Here is an 18564-nt window from a genome sequence, read left to right on the forward strand (position 1 = left end):
TTTGGTGGGATATTTATTGAGTTATATAGAAATGAAATATAGGTTATTCCCTGTGATGATTACAATATGCATTTGCTGTGCGTGTTTTCATTTGTTTCTGCCTCACCCATTGCCCCTTTAAGAGAACATTTCATTTCAAACGTGGCGGCATATGGGCCCCGCAAGATGGAGACACATTCGCTAATGGTAGGGCCCTGCCCCTTTTAAGTACTATGAATATCGAGGGCAGCCAGCCTTTTCTGAGGTAATCTGTTCTCCCAAGCCTATTCATTTGCTTCTCTATTCGCCGGTCCATGTGATAATAGTGCAAGCGCACTGTGAAAGTTGGAAGAAAAAACGGCTGAGCGCTTGGCTGGTCTTACAGAAAAACGCAGCCTCGGTTTGGATAAAGTTCAGCGTGGGGAAGTTTTTTGCACCAACTCCAAAGTTTCCAAAAATTGTGTTACATTTAGCCTACAGACCGACGCCAGCGCATAATTTGTATGCACGAACGTGCGCGATTTTACCAGGATTTTCAAACAGGATAAATGGCAAGTTAAACGTGCGAGTCCTTTGCACCCTACAAGAGCGAAATACGAAGACTTAACTGAAAAGGTACGGAACTGTAGTAGCCTATGGTGGAGTTCACCGTTGGAAAGAACTAAGGTAAGCGAAGTGTAATGAACTTTGGTGCATATCACTATATTAGTAATATGTTTACAACATAGGGACATACAATATATACAAACGTTTCTTTGGAATAGCAGTGTCTGTAACTTCTCATGACTTCTCATGACCTACGTGAATGCATTTTCCAGCTACTTGCTTTGCGTTTGTTCATTTCTGTTTGTTGTGAGTGACCACCATAGCGTTTAATTTCTTTAGGATAGATTCTATAGAGTGGTGTGTTCCGCCTGCATGGCATTCCTGATAAACAGCGTAGGCTACGCATGAAAGTATCTGTTTCCCAAAAGACTCGGCTATTTTAAAGCTGTTCCATTTTGATGGATATGATGTTAGTCTACAGACTTGCGAATGAATCGGAGCAAAGTTTATTCAGACCATGCCGAGTGGGCAAGCGATTCCTGTTGTATCACTGTAAACAAAACTAGCAGGAAACCTCTTTTCATAATATTTAGCCTATTTAGGATTATCAGTCAAAATATCTGGTTGAAAACACATCACTGAGCGCATATCTCCTGGACAAGCCATGAATGGACCATGTGAGCAGATACTATGAATAAGGACTTCTGGACGAGTGCAATGGCAGTAAAGCTAAAGGATCTGTATTGAAAAGAGTGAGTTTTCGTTTACTGCCGTTTTGCATCAGGCTAGTGCATTGAATCAAGCCAGGCGGGGGGCGGGGGGGGTCAATACATCAGGACTGTTTGTTCTGCGTTTATCCACCTAGGTGCTCTGTGTCCACCAGGCGTCGTTAGTTCCCCTGTATAATTTATGGTAGGCCTACTTCAAATCAGGTGCTATAAGTGAGTGTGGAATATTTTTAATTACAACAAGGTCCATAATGAATAATGCGAGAATATGATGCTTCAAAACCTAAATAGCCTACCTTAAATCAGGGAGTTGGTGAAATGTGTTTTGTAGGCCCTAAACTAAGTAGCCTATGTCTTGCACCCAGAAAGTAAACACAGGCCTGAATGTCCTAAAGTTATATGGCGGATGTGTACACTGACGGTTCGATAACTTGTGTTGCTTTATACCTTATTGATTGGCTTTGAGCATGGAGGACAGAATCACCTGAATCCCAAAAGACGGAACCTCAAACTGTCCTGTCCTGAATTTACAGGGACAGACAATATTGTCTGTGTACCCCAGTGATCGTCGAGGGTTTTAATTGTGTAGGTCATTCAGACCTTCTAATCTCAAAACATAGGCTATACTTCAGCAGCTATGTTTATGCTCTTAAATATGGGAACAGAGATTAACATGGCGCAAAGCTTGTGGATATCTGGACATCACATTCCCATTCCAGATGGTGCACTATGAAATATGGCTTGAAGTTTTGATTGAATGAAGGCATGGATCCTGATGACAGTCCTGATGTCCTTGCATCACAGGGCCTAGTAAGCTTAAGTATCTATATTGTGCTTCTCTCCAAGAGCCTTTTCAGTGTGTTTACAGCTTTTTAAATTATGTGTTGGCCTGTTAATACCATGAGCTGTTATTTAAATGTCGACAGTCAGTGGATTTTCATGAATCAATCATGATTTATACTGTGAGCAGATGTTGTCTTTAGGTATTGCTGTGGAATGCAGTGAACTTCATCAGACACAGAAGCAAAGTAACCAGACAAGTTGAAACTCGTACGCACCTCGTCGCTAAAATATAATGACATTGCCGTTATTAGGATACTTTTCAGTGCCACGAGACAATGAAAGCCTAAAATGACTGGTCAGATTCCAAAGGAGAAGTATGCGGTTCGGAGCCTATTCACTTAACACAGTTATAGTAAGGCTACTCTGTATAGCGCTAAAATGCATGGCAGCCGTGTTTGCTTGACCATAAATGCAACTCTGCCTGTCCTCTGTACACTAACCAGGGGTCTGTCCACTAGGGAGAAGAGATATGATCAGAATGTAACATATTGTGCCATGAAGGATATGATTTCATTAGCCAAATATAGTCTCTCAGCTGGATAACATGCTGGAAATGTAGCAGCCCTGTGTGGACCGCCTGCATCAGCACTACTTGCCATTAGACTACTCTGGATTTGTGCGTTAGTGTGTGTGTGTGTGTGTGTGTGTGGAGGGTGCATTTGAAAGGGTTTTAAAACATTTGGACATCGCTGGCACTGTCCCAGGGGTTAACAAGTGGAGTGGACGCTCTGTTTTGCTTGTCCAGAATGAGTGATGGACCAGCACATTTTAGGAACGCAAAGCACACAACTTCTACCCACCCAGAAGGAAACCAAAAAATAAACTGGTTTGTGTAGCTGAACCATGGCACCCCTTTATCTTGCATTGCTCTTTTAATATGTCCAAACGCACACATATGTTTTGTGTGTGTGGGATTTATGTGTGCCCATGTCCACATGTGTATGGTTTGCATTGCTGGATGCCGCCTTTGTGTCTTGTATTGCTCTTTAAAGCTGTGTAGGGGCGTGTATGTGTGAGCGCTTTGTTAGGATGCTCTGTCTGTATGTGTGAGCACATGGACATTTTCATGTTCAGTGGTGTGTTTGTGTGGTGCTGCCTCCTGGTCTGTGTCAGGACCTGTGGTGAGAAAGTGGACCTGACTTGTTAAATGGCCCTTGACCCCTCTTAGAAATGCAGTCATTATATGTTTGCCATCTGACCTTCAATTACATGACCTGTAATGACCTAAACAAGAAAATGCAATTTGTGGGTGTGAGTCTCTGGGGTAACCCAAACATTTCCTTGAAATTGAGTTTTTATTGGCCATAATTCGGCAATGACTTTCATTTTTTCTTTCAATTCATATCAGAGCAACTATATACACAGTGGTGGTGATTAGACATTGTTCTGGTGTCCCTTTTGAGTTACCCTCATACTGCCTCCACACATTAATCCTGTTTATCTCAGGACCAAAAACACATGTTTTTACAATGTTTAGTAACGGGTGTCGTCTGTTCACACAAAGTTGTGTTAAATTGTATGTTATATGATGCTTGAACCTCCATTAGGGGAGTAAACATGTGAATGATATTTGTTTACACATAAGCATTAACAATCCTTCAAGACACACAGGGACATGAATGAGGCGCTGATCAATGTGGTCAGAAGGGAAAGTCCCCCTCCACTTAGCTTTTACTGAACACGTTCATCAAATGGTCGCTGTTCTCAATAGAGGTGTTCCCAGCTGCCAGGGAATCAATAATGATTAGCTTGGGTTACGACATGACATCATAACGGTTGGTAAACGTCTAAACACTGGCAGATAAAAAGCTTCTTTCAGATACATTTTTGATTCCACTGAAAATAGATCCACATAATCCATAAAGCCTGGACAACAGAAATGAATAACACTGAAGGCATACTTAACACATTTATTGATTTTTTATTTTTTGGCTACTGTGTTCTTTGAGCATGTGGACAATGCAGCGGCCTCGCGTGAATTTGCCAAACTGAGTTACTTGGCCCGAGCTTGCATACTAGTACTCAAGCGGCAAATTGCTAACAGCTGCAGTTAGTGGACATCATTGTCTGTGAAATGGAGGGATACAAAGATGATTGTAGTTGCAGTTTCAACACCTTGACACAGTGAAGGTGTTGGTGGGGGAGGTTTGCCTCATAGGCTGGGAGTTTACAGGCTTTGGGGTGGATGTGTGAGCTTCAAAGATATAAATATATAGCCATAGTAAACTGTTATTGCCTCCATGTTTTTTTATACATTCACCAATTCATACATTTGTATCAGCTATTCATAATTAAAAAAAGGCCATAATCTTGCTATTTTCCCAGATTCCCTGATTTAGAATAAAAAAAAAACCCAACCCAGATCAAGGGTTTAGAACACTGAATTGCTCGAACTAAACAAAATATCAACAATTCTCTTGGGCTTTCAAATCCGGTGACCTGGCTTGGACTCTGATTTCGGCATTATCCATCACTGTCTGGCGGCGCCTCTTTGGTTGCTCCTATTGTGCTGGCTGTGCAAGAACTGTTTGGAATTGAGGGGTTTAGCAACTTAGAACAACAGGAAAAATATAGTCATCCAATGAGTTCCTGGTCCAGGTAATTAAAATGGAAACCCTCCCAGACGCCTGTGTGTTTTCTCTCACCCCCCCATCCTATCAGCAGTGGCCGCATCCGTCAGCGTGTCCTCGTTGGTGTTGTCCTTTGCCTGACTGTGGGCGGTGTCCTCCTGATGTAAGTGTGTGTGGGGCGAGACAAATGGCCTGCTCTGTGATTTGTCATTAAGTATCGCCACGGCGTTTCCGAGTCTCTTTAGGTGATCTGTGAGTTAGTGCTCACAGGGTTTCAGGAAAAAGGCAGTGGATTAATTAACCGACTTGTGTTTTTGTGTGTCTAAGAACAGACAGAGTGATTTGTCCTGTGATACGTTGTCCTCTGGTGTCAGTCTTTGGGCTGCATTTGTTGTTGTTTTGTTTGTTGTTGTTGTTGTTGTTTTTTTTTTTTTTTCCAGTGTGTTCGGATTGTTCTGGTCAGTCATAAAGTTAAATCAAGATATCACTACAGCCAGTGCTCAACCTTGTGTTCATGTTCTTTTTAGACATTGTTCGCAATACTGCAAGACTAACATATGAATCCACATATGGTCCCCTTTGCTGTTTCTCATCCTTCTTATGATTCCTTATTGTAGAGGTCAGGTAACTTATCCTCCGGAGCACTGAAGTCACATATAAAACTACATTCAAATAAATCTAAGAATGTCATGAATAAGCCTTCATTCATACACATTCATGGCCAATGCCCTTTGAAAGGTGAGGTGTGTTCATGGTCAGACATGAACCGGCAAAAGTTCTCTTTTTTTAGACCCCAGACCACTGGCGTAGAACCTCATTAGTAAAGATAGGCACTGACTGTTTGACGAGGATTGACGTGATGGGGTTTGGCTTCCCCACTCCTGCTGCAGATAGATTAAATACTCTATTTAATTATGCCAATTAAATGGTAATCTTATCAGAGCTGCTGCTCTTCTTCCAAAGAGGGATTTAACCGATACCAGATGCAGGGAGATTACCCACGAGCACATGGGGGAATGACAAAGGGGCATCCGGAGACATATCGAGGCTTGTGATCCCCCACAAACTTGGCTAAGAAATCAGCTATATTTCAGCACTACAGAATTGTGGAGATATGCTTAGTTAGGAGTTTTTAGTCTGCCTCAGTAAGGTTGATATGTTTCTGTTGAAGGGGAGTGTCTACCTGATCAGTTATTTGATCAATAATATTGGGGGGAAATTTGGTTACAGCAACGATTTGAGGCAGCCCTTAAGTTGACTCGTGCCCCCGAAACAATAAGAAATACTTTGCTAACTTGACTTCACAGTTCCCCACGTAATCAATCAATAAATCCTCTGGCGGAGTGGAGCGGGGCAAATCTTCCAAGTTGAAGTTGACAGACACTCAGGCTCTTTGTCCTCGGCATCCTCTCTGTCTCCGCATGCTCTACTCAGGAGGTAGATGGCAAGCAGCAGATAAGGCTTGGTTGCCTGAGAGACCTGGCAAGCAGGGAGGTGTGTGGTATTAAGTGGATGTTTTAGTCCGGATTTGGAAGGAGTGGAGTGCTATTCTATTGGTGGGAGAGTGAGGGAAGGAGGGAGGGAGAGAGAGGGAAGCGAGAGAGGGAGAGGGGGGGGGGGGGGTGCTGCAGTGCTGTGACATTTGGAGCTAGTGGCAAGCTTCAAGTTGCCCTGGCAACCCAAAGGTTGTGTGTCTGGCTGGTGCTCTGAGGTTGGTTTTGGTGCGTGCGTGTGTGTGTGTGTGTGTGTGTGTGTGTGTGGTTTTGTTCTTAAGATAAAGTGCTAGATCAATGCCAGTGATTTATTATTTATTTTTTTTACCTTGACCATGCGTGGCTAAGCTCATAGTTGGTGGAATGTGTATCCAGTTTTGAGTAGATTTCAAAGTCCTCTTCTTAGAAATATGGGTGACATTTTGTATAATATAAAGCCCTCTTAAACCACTTATCAGATCTTTGGAGATTTAGGGCCTACCCTTTCTAAAGCTTGAACCAGATGCAAATTGAATTTCCGATTATATTCAGATGTGTTACTGCAAGCACATACTGATAAATTCAGTACAAGATCTCTGCAGCCGCAACCCTTTGAAGTTGTAACAAAATTAAAAATGAATATATTCCATAAGAAGAGTCTCCCATCCCCCACCCACCCTTGCAACGCAGACTGGGCCAAAGTGGCACACCATTTCTGCAGTTTATCATATGAGTGTTTGGATTTATACAGGCTGCCTGCTGGGGTGGAAATCGTTGGTTAGGGTTTCACTCTTCTCAAGTCTCTACTGATGCACAGTAACATTTGTCTCTAGAGAGGTTTGTATGAACTACCACCCCTCCTCCCCCTCCTCGCCTTTTTTCACCTGTGTGTGTGTGTGTGTGTGTGTGTGTGTGTGTGGCACACTTGCATTTTCACAGCTCGCAGCACTATTTATTGAGCTGTAAGGACCATATCAGTGGTGAGAGCTGTGAATTCCCCTCACCCCCTTACACACACACACACACACCTCTGGCTTTCCCCTCCCCTGTCTCTCACCTTCTTACATGTGAGAGTAGCCATTTGGTGGACCCCTGTGCAGAGAGATTTGGAGCTCAGTGGTGACTGGGGCAGGGTTGCTGGAGAGATGGTGGGTGGTGGGGGTCTCACCTGCCGCACCTGTATCTTGAAATGCCTGAAAGTGTTGTATGTGTAGGTATGTTTGGGTGCTTCATTCCCTCTGTGGAGTATTCTGTTTGCATTCTTACACTCTGTTCTTTTCTGCTATTCTGTGTGTGTGTGTCTGTGTGTGTGTGTGTGTGTGTGTGTGTGTGTGCGTGTGTGTGTGCCTCTCTGTAGGGGAACTGAGAGAGAAAGTGGCACAGCCTCCATTGTCTCTTTTGTTGTAGAGAAGGTTGAAAAGGCCAGCGAATAAGAGGGGGACCAGCCAGAGGGGGGATAGAGAGATGGAGGGAGGGAGGGGGGATAGAGAGAGAAAGGGGGAACCAGCCAGAGGGAGGGGGAGAGAGAGGGGGGGAATTCAGGCCGGCAGCAGGAGGGTGATGTGGGATGGGGGAGGATGAGTGTGATTCTCTGTCTGTCATATCGACATGTTCAGACACAGCTGTTGCTCTCTGAGTAGGTCATTGGGAAGGGAAGGTGAGGGGGTGTGTTCAAAAGAGTGTGTGTTTGACTTACACTACACTACAGTGTGTGTGTGTGTGTGTGTGTGTGAGAGAGAGAGAGAGAACAATTTCACTGAACGTGAGAGTATGGAGACCAGTGCCGTTTGAGGTTCAGTCCTGTGGTCAGCTCTTTGTTCTCCTGAATAACTCTGTTCTGAATGAGAGAGAGCTGTGGTACAACAGGTGGCCAGTGCAGTCAGTGTTCGTGTCAGTCTGAAATGGAATATTCTAGTTCTGATGCTGGGGTTCATGGACCTGTGTGTGTGTGTGTGTGTCTGAAATGGAATATTCTGGTTCTGATGCTGGGGTTCCTGGACCTCTGACTCTTATTACACAATAGCAGGGCCATTCGGCTGGCAGAGTGCCCTTTTTCTCTCTGATGGAATGGTTGGCAGAGAACGATGAGGAGAGAAAAGAGAGAGAGAGAGAGAGAGGTAGTTCACAGAATTCCTGGTCCCTACACTTGTTACTAAGTAGAGACCGAGGGCATTTGGAAAGGGGGACCATGTTCTCTTTTTTTCTCAAGCCCTGTCTGTGCCAAATCCTCAGGGATACCCCCCCCCCTCCTCTCCTCTGTCCTGGGAAAAGAGTGTTACTATGGCAAGCACTGGAGTGTTGGCCCTGACTGTTAAACATTTTTATTGTCTCTGGCATAATGACCGATTGATGAAGGGTGTAATATTACTTTAAACACACACAGGACATGGTTCTTGTCTTTTTTTTTTGGTGTGTATGTCTTTGTCAAGCAGTAATGAACACAGGCAGTTGACATTTACCATTGCTGAGGTAATGAGTAAGGGACGCTCTTCAAGTTGCAAGATCCAAGTACTTTCCCTGGTATGGCATACGATCGGTCAGTCAACGCTAGCTGTTAATGACTAACTGCTATAACAGTGGAATGTCTATTTATAAAATAAGCGCGTTACCTTTTGACATCTGCAGCTTTGAGTGCTGAGCTTGTTAAAGGGTGTTTTTTTCATCGTAAGAATGTTCTGAAACGGTGTTAGATAGATAGATAGATAGATAGATAGATAGATAGATAGATAGATACTGTTTTGATCCCCAAGGGGAAATTCAAGGTCTCAGTAGCATACAGACATCACACACAACATGCACTTACAGCAGAAAAAGTAAGTGTTAAGTGTTTTAAGAATAGTTAAAAGATTGTGGGGCGCAGCATTCATCTGCAGAAACGTTAAAACCTGCATGCTTGACTTGATAGCCTAGTGTGTCAAATGGCCTAGATAAATAATGAATGAAGCGAAGGCGACGCACTAAAACAACGTTGGTGTTAAATCAGTTCGGGATTGAGTGTGTGTGTGTGGCATCTGCCCACCACGGGGGTTAAAATCACAGTCCAGGGCTGCATGACCAGAGCTGCGGTGTTTTACCCAAACGCTGGGTAGGCACTGTGCTGACTCCCAACTGCTGCGTTCTACTGGATTGTACTTGACTGTAGGAATGCATGTGCCATCATGTAACTCCGGGTCCTCTGCGCTCCAAGGGAACAGACTCTGGTAGAGTGTAATGCATCCACGCTGGCTGAGGGGCCGATTCCCTTTGTCGGGCGGTGTGTGTGTGTGGGGAGGGGGGTGTGGGAGGAAGTGCTTTGACAGGTGTAGTATTGGGGTGTCTCCCGCCTACGCTGTGAGCCACAGGATCTCATACAGGGCTGACGTGTGCTGGGATGTGGGGTGTTTAGTCCATACACACGGCATGGGGTTCTCACAGAGCTGTCTGTATCTCTCTCTCTCACACACACACACACATGCATGTACCCACACACCCCGCACTTCCTGCTAGTCCGCGCTACTCTCATGCAAGTGAAGGGTGAGGGGTCATATGTCATCCCTGTGAAAAATGTGTGTGTGTGTGTGTGTGGGAGTGGAGAAGAGATGAGGGGGCTAAAGCTCATTAGGTGTGAAACTGCCCCTCCTCATAAGCTTAAGTGTGTGTGTGTGTGTGTGTGTGTCCATTCCTGTAAAGGCCTCAGTATTTTCGGTGTCTCTTAGCAACACATTTCCACTTGTTGCTGAGCTGGGGCGGGACTTTAGTGTCCATGGTTACAGCTTCTTGCTGTGAAGACCTCTACGCTTTTAAAGCTCTCTGGCTTCTCGCCCCTCTGAAGGAAGACACACACACACACACACACACAGAGAGAGAGAGAGAGAGAGAGAGAGAGAGAGAGACAGACTTTACTCATAAGTATAGCCCCAATCCTCACTCCCAATGTACTGAATCGGCTGAGCATTTGTATTTGTATGAATGAATAGGAGTGTGTGTGTGTGTGTGCGTGTGCATTTTCATGCCTAGTGTGTCCATGCACTTTAAGAGACCATATAATCTCTGGCTGACTGGGTTCTCGGTGTTCTTGTTAATGGCGTGTTTTTCACTTGCGGAGAATCAGCTCTGCCTAGTATGCAGCCTGCGGCCCAGTAATCTGCTGCTAAGGAGGTGGGGTGTGTGTGTGGGGGGGTGGGGGGTGGGGGGGTTAATAAAGCAGTGCCTGTGTCTTTGCGTTGCAGGGGGGATATGAAAGGCTTGTTATTTTAGGGTGGGGGCTCTCTCTTACACACACACACACACACACACACACACAGGCCTGTCCTCTTCGTGTCCTCTTCTGTCATCCATTTGGAGTGCTTCTCCTGTATTGCGGGTGTCTTGTCTGAAGCAGAGCTGCCGCTGCCCGTGTGTCTCCAGGCCTGTTGTGCATTTGGTTTGTTTGTTGAAGTTGAAGGACTGAGAGTGCAGTGATCTTGGCCATGGTCACATTATCGCTGCTGCCCTGAGCAGCCTCCTCCTCCTCTTCCTCATCATCTTCCTCTTCCTCCTCTTCATCATCCTCCTCTACATCCACTTCCGTGTCCTTCCTCCTCCTCTTCCTTCTCTTCCTCCTCCTCCTCCTCTTCCTCCACTCCCGCATCCTTCCCATCCTCTTTCTCTGTCTTTTCTCCAACACTGTTTGCCTGACCCTGTTTATCCAGAAGGCTCCCTATCTTCCTCATTTGCATGGAATAGCTGGCGGTGGTGTTGACACAGCCTCTGTCAACCTGCAGGACACCTCAGATAAGAGTGTGTATGTGTATGTGTATGTGTATGTGTATGTGTATGTGTATGTGTATGTGTATGTGTATGTGTATGTGTATGTGTATGTGTGAGAGTGAGGACTCTTTATAGAGCACCTCTTTAGGACTTTGCCTCTTTCTATGGACAGGCTTTCATGGAAGATTGTGTGTGGGTAGGGAGGGGGGCGTTCTGTAAGTGTGTGTGGGTGGGTGACACACGGCCCTTGGTCAGTCCCAGCTGAGTCATGTCAGTGAAGTGAGGCTTGGCCATTAACATTCCTTCCATCAGATCGGAGAGGGCAGGCCGGATGGGACAACCCTGGGGCTAGCAGGTGTTAGTCAAGTTTTACTCCTGAGCAGAAGACGTGCATGTTAAACAGTAACACACTCACACACATTCACACACTATCATGACATGTCACATGTACACATACAGAAGGGTTCATGTTTCATGTGCCCATGTAAATGCACACATCAGCCAGGTTTATAAATATATACACACACACACACACACACACACACACACACACACACACACACACACACACACACACACACAGAGAGAGACAGAGAGACATAGTCATACCCCCCTGGGGTGTGAAATAAGAGAAGGGCAGGTAATGATCTCCAACAGCAGAACCAAAAAATGCTGTTTTGTGCGTCTCGCTGTTTTATCCGTCTTTCCCCTCCTGCTTTAATGTCCCGGCGTTCCCATTTCAGTAGGCAGTTTGGGATAGTCAGCGTTCACACTTACCTCATGGAGAGCATAGAGCACGGAGACCGACTGTGCTGAAGCTGTTAAACAGTTACAACATTTTTATGACTGAAAAAAGTCATAAAGGGCCCCCCCCCCCCCCTCTCTCTCTCTCTGTGTTCCTGTCTGTCTGTCCAGTTGTCTGTCCATTTCTCTGTCTCTTCCTGTTCCTCCTGATTGAAGCTCTACCAGGAGACCCTGTGGTGGAAGAGCCCATGAGGCGGCGAGGATATTTTAGTTGACTTTATTTCTGTGTGTTTCATTTTATTATTGTGTTGATTATTGGCTTCTGGGTGCCCATTCAAAGTGTATAGAGAGGGAGGGAGAAAGGAGGAGAGGAGAGAGGGATGGAGGAGGAGTGTTCTGTATTGCTTGATGCCGCAGCTTTGTTTTATTACTGCCATAATTCACACAGCTCCCTTGTTTTTAACATATTGTGTGTGTTGGACCTCCATTAATGCACAGTGATCTGACACACACACACACACACACTCAAACGCGTGCACACACACACACAGCAGAGGCTTATTCAAGCATATGTAAAACACTGATGCCTTAACGAGAGCCAGCTGGAGGGAACAGTAGGAGCAGACACACACACACACACACACACACACACACACACACTCTCACACACACACACCACACACTCGCTCTTCCTCTCATCGGATTGCACGTGCAGAGTACTGTGTACTCCAGCCAGGATCTGCCTTCTGTCTGTCTTCCTTTCCATCTTTCATTCTTTTTGCTTGTTGTCTTACCCTCTATCTCTCTGTCTTTCCATCTTTCCCTCCCTCTTTCCCTATTCCTTTCACCCTCGTTCTCTCTCTCTCTTTCCCTCTCCAGCTCTCAAGTAGTCCAGACTCTGGATTTCTTGTGTTTGTCTCATAGCATTCCTCCAGTTTCGGGGTAAACCCAGAAAAATGTTAAGCAGATGGTATGAAAAATAAAAATACACCCCCCAACACACGGCTAAAGCAACAGTACACACAAACATGCCCAAACACACTCATCCACCGAGGCCCTCCAGGCACATGATTTGTTTTTACATCACAGCCTCAGGCTAACCGTGGCTTTCTTGGTTAGCAGTGTCACATTTCTCCTCCGAGCGCTGCCCTGCGGTTTTCACTGAGATGAATCATGTTTATTTGGACTTTGCTCATTTTTATTCTTCTGTTTCTTTCTCTCTTTCTCTCTCTCTCTCTCTCTCTCTCGTTTCTGCTTGCTAAGCTGCCGACAGCAGCAGAATCATTTTTGGGTGATGCTGTTCACTGAGATGGATCAGATGGGATGAATTTTGCAACAGCCGTGCGCCACTCTTTTTGCCCAGGAAATCCATCTGCGCCGTTGTAAAAGATTCAGCATGTTTTCTGCTGCGAGTGAGGGGCCAGGTAATTGAGTTTGTGTTCCCGCACTATTTTTACCCTCTCCAGCGCAAACGCTGCCTCTCCTAGTCCTCCGGTGAGGCGTTATGAGGCAGGGAGTGAGGAGGGGAGGGGTCACGCCTGAAGGACGTCACACCCCCCATGAGAACAGGCCTCAGACAAGTCCAGAGTGGCAGACTAACCCGCCTGAAGCCTTCAGGTGTGAGGGGTCAAATCAGAATGTCCCAGTCAGGCTTGCAGCTGCCTAAACTTGTTGTAGACTCTCTACAACAATTGGCTAAGGTCTCTTAAAGGTGGGACGGACAAGCCACTGTGACTGGACTTGGCTTGTTAAGTTCAAGGTTTCTCCCTCTAACATGTTGTGCAAGTTTGGAGTTGCTGTCGGAGTTTCGAGCCAGACATGTTCATCACGAACTTCCATTTATAGTTGATTGTTGTTCATCATTACCTTTGATGGGTAAAATTCCATCTTCATAATGTTGTGCGAGTGTGCTTGTGCAGACAGATGCAGCTGATGTCTGGGTGAGTAACCATCCATAGTCCTTTTGTGCAGTCAGTTGGCAGTTAATCGGTTAAAAATGGCGAAAGGACTAGCAGGATGAAGCCTATTTTTGGACAGGAAATCGCGGTCAGCGTCTGATGGAAGGTCAGAGGTCAGGTTTAGGCAATGTCAGGGCAGAGTCAGGTCACCCTGACTTCCGTTTAGGACCAATCAAATCACCCCACACCCATGGAACCCCCCCTCCCCCCCTCTCTAAAATCAGCCCTGGACTCCAATGGGATGTCCCCCTCCTTCTCTGACCATCGGTGTTTGTACTTGGGTCTGGGGGTTAGACGGTCAATCTGTTTGCATTGGCTGTAGTAATCAAGAGATGGGTCAATATCTCATTGCAGCTTGCCCTAGTTTACTAATGAGCCAATTGGATATCTCTCCGATTCAGGCCACATACACTAAAGGCATTATGAAACTGGATATGCTGGCTTTCATTATGTCATTATGGAGCTGCACGGGCCATGGAAAGGGGCTCACTAAAAATATAGAATTAAGTGAGTGCCAATATGTAGTCTAATTAGTTTACTGAAATACACAAGCAAGTGCTGAGGCTCTCTGGCATAAGCAGAGCGTGGGCCGTGCTTTGTGATGTGCTGGGCATGAAGATGTATAGGTGGAGAATCTGAAAAATAAATGAAATAGAGGAAAATACAGAAAGCCATTGTCTAGAATTCACAGAATTTTCCTCTATCCTCTAAGGGTTAGGTCTTTCAAAACCCTTCTATATCTTTTTTGTTGAGGCCATATCCCATTCCAAGGACCGATAATGCTTATTTTGAGTGAACTCCTAATGATATTCAAAGAAGAAAAGAAAAAGAAAGTAGAAAAGCTGCAAGTTTAATAGCACTTTTTAATGGTGTATTTGTATATCGGTAGTCAGTTTAATCTAGGTGATCTCTTCAAAACTTTTCTTCACTTGCGAGACTTGGTTGTAGAGGAAGGGTTCAAAAAATAGTATTAGACAATTATGTTTGTAATATGCTATAAAAAATATAATGACCCATAAAATCAGCTTCTCTCCAGGGGGAAAAAAAAGATTTTGTCCGAAGTATGAGAAAAATGGGCTTTTGGGCATTGTAAAAATGGGCTTTTATGAGACCTCTGATTACCTATGATCTCCATTAAGTTCAAACTGCACCCTTGAGTGAAGCCATAGCTCACTCTGGCTGCTGTGTGGACATCAATCTCATTGCTGCATTTGATGGCTGCCCAGCAGGCCGACGTTCCAGAGCCCAAACGACGTCGTTCTGCTGAGAATCCGGGAGCTCATGTTTGTTTCGGTGCAATCAGACGGATAATTCTCTGGAATGCCCTTCGTTCCCATTACTCCATCTTGGTAATTAAATACGGAATCGGGGTCCAGGGGATTCTTGGCCCAGAGGTTTAGTCCAGTCACTTTTGCTCAGCAAGGAATGGCTTTTGGAACGAATCTGAAAGGTTAAGCACTTGTTTATGCAATTCATACAACCGTCATTTTCTCCTGGATGTTTTCTTAAATGCTTAAGAATCTGTGTGACCCCTCAAACCACATTAAACACACCTTCCTATACCTATGATCCTTTTATTGAATACAGTGGCAGAATGGGAGCAATTGGGGACAGAGACTTTTTGATTGTTTTGTGATAAGTATGCAGGAGGTGAAGTGAGTACAGTTCTGTGCTCTCTCCTTTTAGATGTTACCTTCCCGGGGTTGCCCAGCACTAACAAAATGAAGCAAAAAATGCTCACGGTCACTCCCTCTCTGTCTGACACTCACACACTCTCACACACACACACACTCTCACACACACGCACACGCATGCATACACACACATATTCTCTCTCTCTCACACACACACACACACACACACACACATGCATACACACATACACACACACATATTCTCTCTCACACACACTCTCACACTGGTTAGTGTGTAATTGCTTAATCATGCAGAGCGGAGCTGTACTGCAGGAGAGCTCTTCACCTTTGATGTCCTAATTAAAGATTTGGAGGCCATCTTTGATGGGGATCTTGATTGATCTTCCTCATAGTCTTGTTCATTAGAGGCTGAGGGCCCAGTGTTTGTGTTGGCCTCCCCACGCCTGACCAACCTCTCCTCATCAGCTCCTCCTCTGACTGCCTCTTCTTTGCCCACTGTTGGGGGGTTTTGTCACTCTCTCATTACTGCCTTGGATTTCTTTCTCTCTCTTTCATTATTCATTTGTTTTAATAAGTTCCATTGTAGCATTCTGCTCCACTGCTCAAGGGGGGTTCACTGGCATGCCACAACAGCAGAGCAGACATGGATTAGATCTGAAATGTAACATGTGCTAAAGATTGTGGAATAATGATAAGCATCGGCGAAAAGCAAATCGCAGATGTGTGTTCCATGCATTCACGTGTAAGACGTGTAGTCTGTGTCTGCACTGATCTGTACATGTCTGTTTTATTCAACCTCTCTTTGCTTTACTGACTATACAGACAATTGCTTCTCTCTCTCTCTCTCTCTCTCTCTCTCTCTCTCTCTCTCTCTCTGTGTGTGTGTGAGAGAATTGGTTGGCTCAGTGTATGGTGTGATCTCTGTGCAAGTGTGAAAGAGTGTCTGACAGTTGGGAGAGGCACGGGTGAGATTTTGGCTAGGGACTGACTGGCCGGGACTCACACGCTGCTAGGAGATTAGGAAAGCGTTGTTGGACCCTGTGGTCGTCAGTGTTTCCGTGTGTGTGTGTGCGTGAAGGCAAAGAGGATTGTGTGTGACTGCGTGACAAGTTTTTAGGTGCAAGGGGAAGACAGCGGGGACAGATCTGACCTTTAGCTGGTCAGAGTTAAATAAGCACGTTTAATGAAAGTGGGCATACGAGCAGCTGCTGATAACCCGGTCAACTGGCTTACACACACACACACACACACACACACACCCCTAATCACTCATGCGAGTCAACTCACCCTTTTACCACTCGACGCCTACTCCCACCTCCCCAAACCGTGACCCAACCTAACGCTGCGTGTTGGGCTATGTCCCAGTTTCCGTCCCATCTCACACTTGATTAACAAAGTGTGATCCAACAGTGTCTCTGCGGCCTCCAGGGTCACGTCCACAATTAAAATAATCGCTAGCCACTAGGATTAGCCATTTTGATGGGCACGCTAATCTCAGTTTGTTTGTGTGGTGGGATTTTGTTTTTTTTTGGAGACGTGCAGAAGCTAATGTCAGCGAGATGACCTTAAGCAGACTTGGCAGCGGGTTAAGGGTTAAATCCCTCCACGGATTCTATCAGAGGAGGAACACACACACACACACACACACACACACATACACACATACACACATACACACACACATACACACATACACACACATAAACATTGTTAAATATGAAAGAGGGAAGATCTCAGATGTTCACAGCAAAAGAGCCTGGAGATGGGTTCAACCTGTTCTGAGACATCTGTAGCATTCTAGAGGTGTGACGTACAGAACTTCATCAGAAATCCACAGACAGTCACTATCTGAAACCGAGAATTAAATCAGGCAGAAACCTTCAGAGAGTCACTATCTGAAACTGAGAACTACATCAAGAACCTTCAGACAATCGCCATCTAAAACTGAGAACTACACCAGGATCTACACCAGGAAAAAAAACTCTGAAATCCCTGTCTGAAACTCTGGCCCAGCTATTTCGGCTGCATTGTCTGCGCTATTGTGCCCAGTTAGGGTTCGGTTTGGGCTGTCACGCATGCATATGCAATATCAGCGAAACATCTAATATGGTTAGTTTAGCTTTTATGAGCGTAGAGGAAGAAAAGAATGAGAGATTGTCAGCGCTGGAAGGAAGCAATTATGATGGCATCAGCACGCCGCTCCCAGTGCCAAGTGGTTGGTGAGGGCTCGGCCTTGATGACAGGATACTCTAAAGTTCTACTTTGGGCATTTTTAGACGCACACAATGAGGGAGCGGAGGGGAGGGGAGGGGAGGGGGGTCTAGGGGGGGGAAATGGGAGCGAAGCACAGCGCTTTATGATCTTAATTACAGCCGTCTGTGGCCGGAGCGCAAACGCAGCCAGCGGTCGGCTGGAGGTGGGCAGAGGGGGCTCCGCAGCACCAGTGGCGCGCTGGTGGTTTCGCAGTGACGTCGGCGCCAAAAGCTCACCCAGTGTTTTGATGTCTCTGAGAACCAGTGGCCTCCAAAATGTCATTAAAACAGCCTGATGCAAGGATGTGTCAGATGTATACAGAGAGAGAGAGAGCGAGAGAGAGGGAGGCAACCAATGGGCTCGGGTTCTGAGGAGAGAACAGCCAGTGGTCATTGTCACCCTGTCTCTCACACAGAGAGGCCCATGTCTCGCAAGTTTCACATTTGAGGGGAGGACAGGACAGGAGAGGAGAGTGTGAGGTTGACTGACGTGGCTGGCTGTTTGAGGAGGGTGGCCCTCATTGGCTGAACTGTGTGAGGGTGCCTTGCCTCAAATAGGGGCTCTGTTGTTGCACCACCATTCGGCTCAGTGAATGCCATTTCTCTTTTTAGAGGATTGGGGCCCCCTTGTTTTTCTGGTGGTGTGGTGTGGTGTGGTCTGGATGGTGGGTTCTGGTTTGGAGAGGGGGGTTAAGGAGCCAGCCCTGTTGGTCTTTGTGGTGCGTGTCGGTGTTTGTGAATGCCTCAGGGATAATGAGTCTGATGTCACCCCCTGAAAAGGGGCAGGGGGGACAATGGCCCCTGTGTGTGTGTGTGTGTGTGTGTGTGTGTGTGTGATGCTCTCTGGGCTTTTGGCGTAGCCCAGTGAAAGTGGGAGTGCTCTATGTCTGAGCATGTGTATTTGTGTTTGCATTGAAGAAGCTGGTTGAAGCTATGCAGTGTATGACCTTCTTTAAAAGGGTCAGTGTCTGGGAACAAAATTTTAAGGCTCCTATTGTTCTCAATACTCTGTGTGTGTGTGTGCGCTTGTGTGTTTTATGCATGCATGCGTTTTGTAGTTCTCTCTCTCTTTGTACTGTTTATGTGTGT

At 45.8% G+C, this 18564-nt stretch overlaps 1 protein-coding gene across 3 annotated transcripts in view; it reads left to right on the plus strand.

Annotated features, from left to right (window-relative positions):
* The first annotated feature begins 258 nt into the window (after positions 1-258).
* The window catches only part of plxnb1b (plexin b1b), a 79475-nt gene continuing 61169 nt past the window's right edge, over positions 259-18564 (plus strand). For all 3 annotated transcript variants that reach the window (XM_042090507.1, XM_042090506.1, XM_042090508.1), the window contains exon 1: positions 259-645. The gene's annotated coding sequence lies outside the window, so the exon portion shown is untranslated. The remainder of the gene's footprint in view (positions 646-18564) is intronic.

Source organism: Alosa sapidissima, chromosome 4, assembly GCF_018492685.1.
Source record: "Alosa sapidissima isolate fAloSap1 chromosome 4, fAloSap1.pri, whole genome shotgun sequence".
In the NCBI taxonomy this organism is placed as follows: domain Eukaryota; kingdom Metazoa; phylum Chordata; class Actinopteri; order Clupeiformes; family Clupeidae; genus Alosa; species Alosa sapidissima.